Source organism: Eumetopias jubatus, unplaced genomic scaffold, assembly GCF_037043125.1.
Source record: "Eumetopias jubatus isolate StellerSeaLion01/CBP00866 unplaced genomic scaffold, mEumJub1_p1.0 scaffold_12, whole genome shotgun sequence".
Lineage (NCBI taxonomy): Eukaryota > Metazoa > Chordata > Mammalia > Carnivora > Otariidae > Eumetopias > Eumetopias jubatus.
This window is the reverse complement of record NW_028274818.1, coordinates 112,902,126-112,908,867: the sequence shown is the minus strand read 5'-3', so window position 1 is coordinate 112,908,867 and position 6,742 is coordinate 112,902,126. Positions and strand designations below refer to the sequence as shown.

Genomic DNA, 6,742 nt, shown 5'->3' with positions numbered 1-6,742 from the left:
GTAGGGACAGTGAGAATCTCCAGTTTTGCCTAGGGGCAGCTCCCGTCCCCCTAAACCCTCAGTGAGATGGCTTTCCTGGGGGATTGTGGGGGACCACGCCTGGAAGACCCACGGCTCCACTGTTAGAGGTCACCGACTTGATCAGTGCACGGTTGGGGAAACCTGGCCACACCCTGAAGAATTTCTAGAAACAGTAGCCATCTCAGTGGTAGCTGACCTGGGAGGTCAACCTTCCAGCTGCCTGAGGTGGGATCGAGCCACAGACGAGCACACTAGCCAGAAATGGAAGAAGGAGAACAAGTTCTTCATTTCATAGTTTCTAAGTCACCGGTTTGTTCCTATGGTCAGTATACTTTGCATCCTGGGAAATCTCTGCCTGTCTCAGGTCATGAAAATATTCTCCTCATGTTCTCTGTTGGAGAAGTTCTTGAAAAATCTCTGGTTTATAGGTAAAAGTCATCCGGAAGGGACTTTGGTTGGCACAGCCATGCTGGGAAAAGGATGGATTTTCCCCAAAATACTAAACATAGAACTCCTGTATGATCCCACTATCAGGTAGACCTTTTCAGGAAATGAAGTCAGTTTCTCGAAGTAAGATCTGCACTCTCCCACCCAATCTCCCTGAGGAGGGGCGGCCACGCTTAGCAACCCTCCCCTTGAGGCAGGTGCCTCCCTGGACAAGGAGCTACCCCAGGGCTGGGAGGTCTCCACAGCAGCACACCCAATATCCTGGATACTAGGAGACAAGAGTACAGCACCAGGCCAGTGAGGGTCAGGACACACTAACCCAAATATGGCACCTTGGCAAATTAAAGATAGAAGCTAAAAGAACTTTTGCATAGAGCAGAAGCAAGAAGGTCTCTCTGACACCCAGCCATCAGCCCTTCTTCCCTTAAGCAGGTCAGAATACTCCCATGTGGAACTTTCTCTCCCTGGACCACAGGGATGACGTGCTTATCACCAGAGTCAAGGAATTTAGGACCACGGGGTCTATAGGAACACACCTGGATAAACGAACCCTTATCTTCCTAGTTAACTTCTTTACCGTTTATGAGCCCTAGTCCAAACCCCTGTGTCTGTCAATTCTTCACACACTTACTGCTTCTTTGTCTAAAAGGGAGAAGAGCTGTCTGCTCCAGTCACCTCTGCTGGTCATCATGGTCTTGTGAGGCTCCCACCAAAACAATCAATACATTTTGCTTGCTTTTCTCCTGTTCATCTGTCTTTGTCAATTTCCAGACTCAGCCAGGGACCTTAAGAGGGTAGAGGAAAACTTTTTCCTCTCTTGCAACACTGTGGGGTGGGGGGTGGGGAGTCAGAAAACGCCATCCCATCTTCCTGGCTTTGGTGAAAACGGACCTCTACTGGGAAGCAGCACAGGACAGTGCATGGCTGGAGGAGCCAGAGAGAGGCACGTGGAACACGTAGGAGCTACCGGGCCCCCAGCCAGGGGACTTGGCCCCAGTGACAAGTCCAGGGTGTGATTATGACTATTATAATGGAAGCATCCCGAACATCAGACCTTCCCCACGCCAGGCTTCATGATTGCTGCTCGTTGTAGTTGCTACTGTTGGTTTGGTGACTTTTCGGAACTAAGTCAAGTTTGTATTCTTTGCTGTGTGTATGGCTATTGAATCCCTGTGCTGTTAACTTAGTGGTCAGCCAGTGGCTGGGCAGAGAAGTCACCCCTGTTTCCGAGCTATGGGCTACAGATTGGAGGTCCCCACAACCTTGTCGGGTTTGAATAATTTGCTCCAGTGGCTCATGGAACTCAGAGAAACATGTTACTTACTAGATGACCAATTCATTGAAAGGACAGAACTCAGGGCCAGGCAGCCAGAAGCGATGAGCAGGGCAAGGTGTATAGAAGCAGCTCAGAGCTTCCCTGCTCTCTGAAAGAGGACTTTGCCCACCTCCACTCTGACCTTCGTCTATACTTCCTAACCGATGACGTCCTTCCTTCGGACTCATCTGTTAACTCAAGTGAAAGACCCGGTGGGCACCAAAACGACTCCTCAAGTACTAACCACTGCTGCCGTCCTGGTGATTCTTGGGCACAGCCATGAATCTCAGCTTCTTCATGATGGGGGGCAGCCCAGCAGCTGTGGGTCCCTCAGGTCCTCTGGGGACAGCACCTTAATGGGCTTATGATCTAGCAGGTACCTGTTCGGGTGGCTCTCGTCGTGCCACACAGCCTCGATCCCATTGGCCAGGTTGACCCCCATTGTCTGGTGACAGGCCAAGGTCAGTTGGTGAACCTCTACCACCACCCCCCAGAAAAGGCCCCCTTGTAGTCAAACTCGCCCTTGTCCCTGGGGATGTGTGCCTGGGACTGTGGCCAATGCTCGTAGCTGAAGTCCTTGTGGGCCGCCTGGTAGAAACCGGGGTGCAGGGTGCCGAAGAGGGGGGACAGGGTCTCCATACTCACGTGGTCGCAGAACTTCATGTCCACCTCTGTGCACACCAGGAGTCCACCTCACGGAGGAATTGTGGAGTTAATCTTAGAAAATAGATTGTAAGCCCTAAGGAGTGATTGTGGAAGCAGCTGAAACATCAGCAGCGTTCCCGTTCTCAGGCTACTGACCACAATGGCCTGGTAGGAGCAGGATCCCATGATCCCCAGGGGCAGGGCCTAGGTTAGGAGCCAGGAAAGAATGTAACCCTCCGTGCTCCCTTCCTGCACCTGGCGTTTGCTAGCACAAACATCCCGCTCTTCCCCGATCCCATGACGGCCTCTCTGCGTGCCTGCGCGTACGGGAGAGTGCAGGCCTGCTTCACAGCTTCGGGATACTTGCCATCCCTTTGTCCTCCTTTCCCATGCTTTGAGGCGTCTGCCCTTGCTTTTCTGATAAAAAGGGACATAAAAGCGATGTGCAGAACCCAGCTGCTGCTGCCCTACTTGCAGAGGCAGCCCTGCATGGCCGCTCAGATTGGTGTCTGAGAACTTTATTTCAGCGCGCGATGACGGGAAGAGCTGCTTACAGAAGCGGCGGATCATCACGTGCTCTGCGTGGACGCGTCCTCCCAGCGCGGGGTGCGGGGAACCTCGAGGACCGCCACCCTCTGGCCTTCCCGGGGGGGAACATGGGGCCCGGCGGGCAACTGATTGGTGAAGACGTAGTAGGTGACCCTGTGTCCCACCATGAAGAGCTTCTCAACTGTCTGCAGGAACATCTCCAGGAAGACCATGTATCCACAGGGACAGCGGACAGGGCTGGAGGAGGGTCACTGCCAGAGGCTGGCGGCAGGACCCCAAAACGTGGGCCATGAACGTGTGCACTTTCTTCAAGGGGGCAGGCCCTCGGCTGCTTTAAGCAACAGCCAACCTCCTGGCCTGGCCTGAGCGCGTCTGCTGGTGGGGCCTCCCTACCTTTGGCTCCCAGAGATGGGAGCCATCAGGACCCCATCTTACAAAGGGGAACCTGAGGCTTAGAGGCTAGAAACCCATGCAGCTGATTCTACCCAGTCTGTAGGGCACAGAAACAAGGGCTGTGCCCAAAGGTGCTCAACTCATGGCAGGTGGGGACAGAACCTGCAGGGGGTCAGCCAGGGGAGGGGACGTGCAGGGTTTGCCAGGGAGCTCAGCACAGGGGGAGTGTTCTTGGCTCCAGCATGCTGACTGTTGGGCTTCATGGGTCACAGGGTCACCTGTGACCTCAAGATTGCCAAAACAATCTTGAAAAAGAAAATCAAAGGTGAAAGGTCATCCTTCCAAAGTTCAAATATTAATACAAACCAACAGTAAATAAAACATTTTGATACTGTCATAAAGGTATGCATTCACCCTGAAACAAATAATACATTATACACTAATTGAATTTAAATTTAAAACATTTTTTTAATTTTTTATTGTTATGTTAATCACCATATATTACATAATTTGTTTTGGTGTACTGTTCCATGATTCATTGTTTGTTCATAACACCCAGTGCTCCATGCAGAACGTGCCCTCCTCAATACCCATCACCAGGCTAACCCATCCCCCCACCCTCCTCCCCTCCAGAAACCTCAGTTTGTTTTTCAGAGTCCATCATCTCTCCTGGTTCGTCTCCCCCTCTGACTTACTCCCCTTCATTCTTCCTCTCCTACTATCTTCTTCTTTTTCTTTTTTCTTAAAATATGTTGCGTTATTTGTTTCAGAAGTGCAGATCTGTGATTCAACAGTCTTACACAATTCACAGTGCTCACCGTAGTACATATCTTCCCCAATGTCCATCACCCAGCCACCCCATCCCTCCCACCCCCGACCACTCCAGCAACCCTCAGTTTGTTCCTGAGATTACGAATTCCTCATATCAGTGAGGTATTATGATACATGTCTTTCTCTGATTGACTTATTTCACTCAGCATAACACCCTCCAGTTCCATCCACGTCATTGCAAATGGCAAGATCTCATTCCTTTTGATGGCTGCATAATATTCCATTGTGTATATATACCACTTCTTCTTTATCCATTCATTTGTCGATGGACATCTTGGCTCTTTCCACAGTTCGGCTATTGTGGACATTGCTGCTATAAACATTGGGGTGCATGTACCCCTTCGGGTCCCTACATTTGTATCTTTGGGGTAAATACCCAGTAATGCAATTGCTGGATCGAATGGTAGCTCTAATTTCAACTGTTTGAGGAACCTCCATACTGTTTTCCAGAGGGGTTGCACCAGCTTGCATTCCCACCAACAGTGTAGGAGGGTTCCCCTTTCTCCACATCCCCACCAACATCTGTCATTCCCTGACTTGTTAATTTTAGCCATTCTGACGGGTGTGAGGTGGTATCTCATTGAGGTTTTGATTTGGATTTCCCTGATGCCGAGCGATGTTGAGCACCTTTTCATGTGCCTGTTGGCCATTTGGATGTCTTCTTTGGAAAAATGTCTGTTCATGTCTTCTGCCCATTTCTTGATTGGATTATTTGTTCTTTGGGTGTTGAGTTTGATAAGTTCTTTATAGATTTTGGATACTAGCCCTTTATCTGTCATTTGCAAATATTTTCTTCCATTCTGTCGGTTGTCTTCTGGTTTTGTGGACTGTTTCCTTTGCTGTGCAAAAGCTTTTTATCTGGATGAAATCCCAATAGTTCATTTTTGCCCTGGCTTCCTGTGCCTTTGGTGATGTTTCTAGGAAGAAGTTGCTGCGGCTGAGGTCGAAGAGGTTGCTACCTGTGTTCTCCTTTAGGATTTGGATGGAATCCTGTCTCACGGTTAGGTCTTTCAACCATTTGGAATCTATTTTTGTGTGTGGTGTAAGGAAATGGTCCAGTTTCATTCTTCTGCATGTGGCTGTCCAATTTTCCCAACACCATTTGTTGAAGAGACTGTCTTTTTTCCACTGGACATTCTTTCCTGGTTTGTCAAAGATAAGTTGACCATAGAGTTGAGGGTCCATTTCTGGGCTCTCGATTCTGTTCCATTGATCTATGTGTCTGTTTTTGTGCCAGTACCATACTGTCTTGATGATGACAGCTTTGTAATAGAGCTGGAAGTCCGGAATTGTGATGCCGCCAGCTTTGCTTTTCTTTTTCAATATTCCTCTGGCTATTCGGGGTCTCTTCTGGTTCCATACAAATTTTAGGATTATTTGTTCCATTTCCTTGAAAAAAGTGGATGGTATTTTGATGGGGATTGCATTGAATGTGTAGATTGCTCTAGGTAGCATTGACATTTTCACAATGTTGATTCTCCCAATCCATGAGCATGGAACGTTTTTCCATTTCTTTGTGTCTTCTTCAATTTCTTTCCTGAGTATTTTATAGTTTTCTGAGTACAGATCCTTTGCCTCTTTGGTTAAATTTATTCCTAGGTATCTTATGGTTTTGGGTGCAATTGTGAATGGGATCGACTCCTTGATTTGTCTCTCTTCTGTCTTGTTGTTGGTGTATAGGAATGCCACTGATTTCTGTGCATTGATTTTATACCCTGCTACTTGACTGAATTCCTGTATGAGTTTTAGCAGTTTTGGGGTGGAGTCTTTTGGGTTTTCCACATAAAGTATCATATCATCTGCAAAGAGTGAGAGTTTGACTTCCTCTTTGCCGATTTGCATGCCTTTGATTTCTTTTTGTTGTCTGATTGCTGTGGCTAGGACTTCTAATACTATGTTGAACAGCAGTGGTGAGAGTGGACATCCCTGCAGCATTCCTGACCTTAGGGGAAAACCTCTCAGCTTTTCCCCATTGAGAATGATATTCGCTGTAGGTTTTTCATAGATGGCTTTTATGATATTGAGGTATGTACCCTCTATCCCTATACTCTGAAGAGTTTTGATCAAGAAAGGATGCTGTACTTTGTCAAATGCTTTTTCTGCATCTATTGAGAGGATCATATGATTCTTGTTCTTTCTTTTGTTAATGTATTGTATCACGTTCATTGATTTGCGGATGTTGAACCAGCCTTGCAGCCCAGGGATAAATCCCAATTGGTCCTGGTGAATAATCCTTTTAATGTACTGTTGGATCCTATTGGCTAGTATTTTGGTGAGAATTTTTGCATCCATGTTCATCAAGGATATTGGTAATTCTCCTTTTTGATTGGATCTTTGTCTGGTTTTGGAATCAAGGTAATGGTGGCCTCATAAAATGAATTTGGAAGTTTTCCTTCCATTTCTATTTTTTGGAACAGTTTCAGGAGAATAGGTATTAATTCTTCTTGAAATGTCTGATAGAATTCCCCTGGGAAGCCATCTGGCCCTGGGCTTTTGTTTGTTGGGAGATTTTTGATGACTGCTTCAATTTCATTAGTGGTT

The 6,742-nt window shown here is 47.5% G+C and overlaps 1 pseudogene; it reads right to left on the bottom strand.

Moving 5' to 3' along the window:
• Positions 1 to 2,022: 2,022 nt before the first annotated feature.
• Positions 2,023 to 3,189, bottom strand: LOC148162921 (histo-blood group ABO system transferase pseudogene; annotated as a pseudogene).
• Positions 3,190 to 6,742: the final 3,553 nt, after the last annotated feature.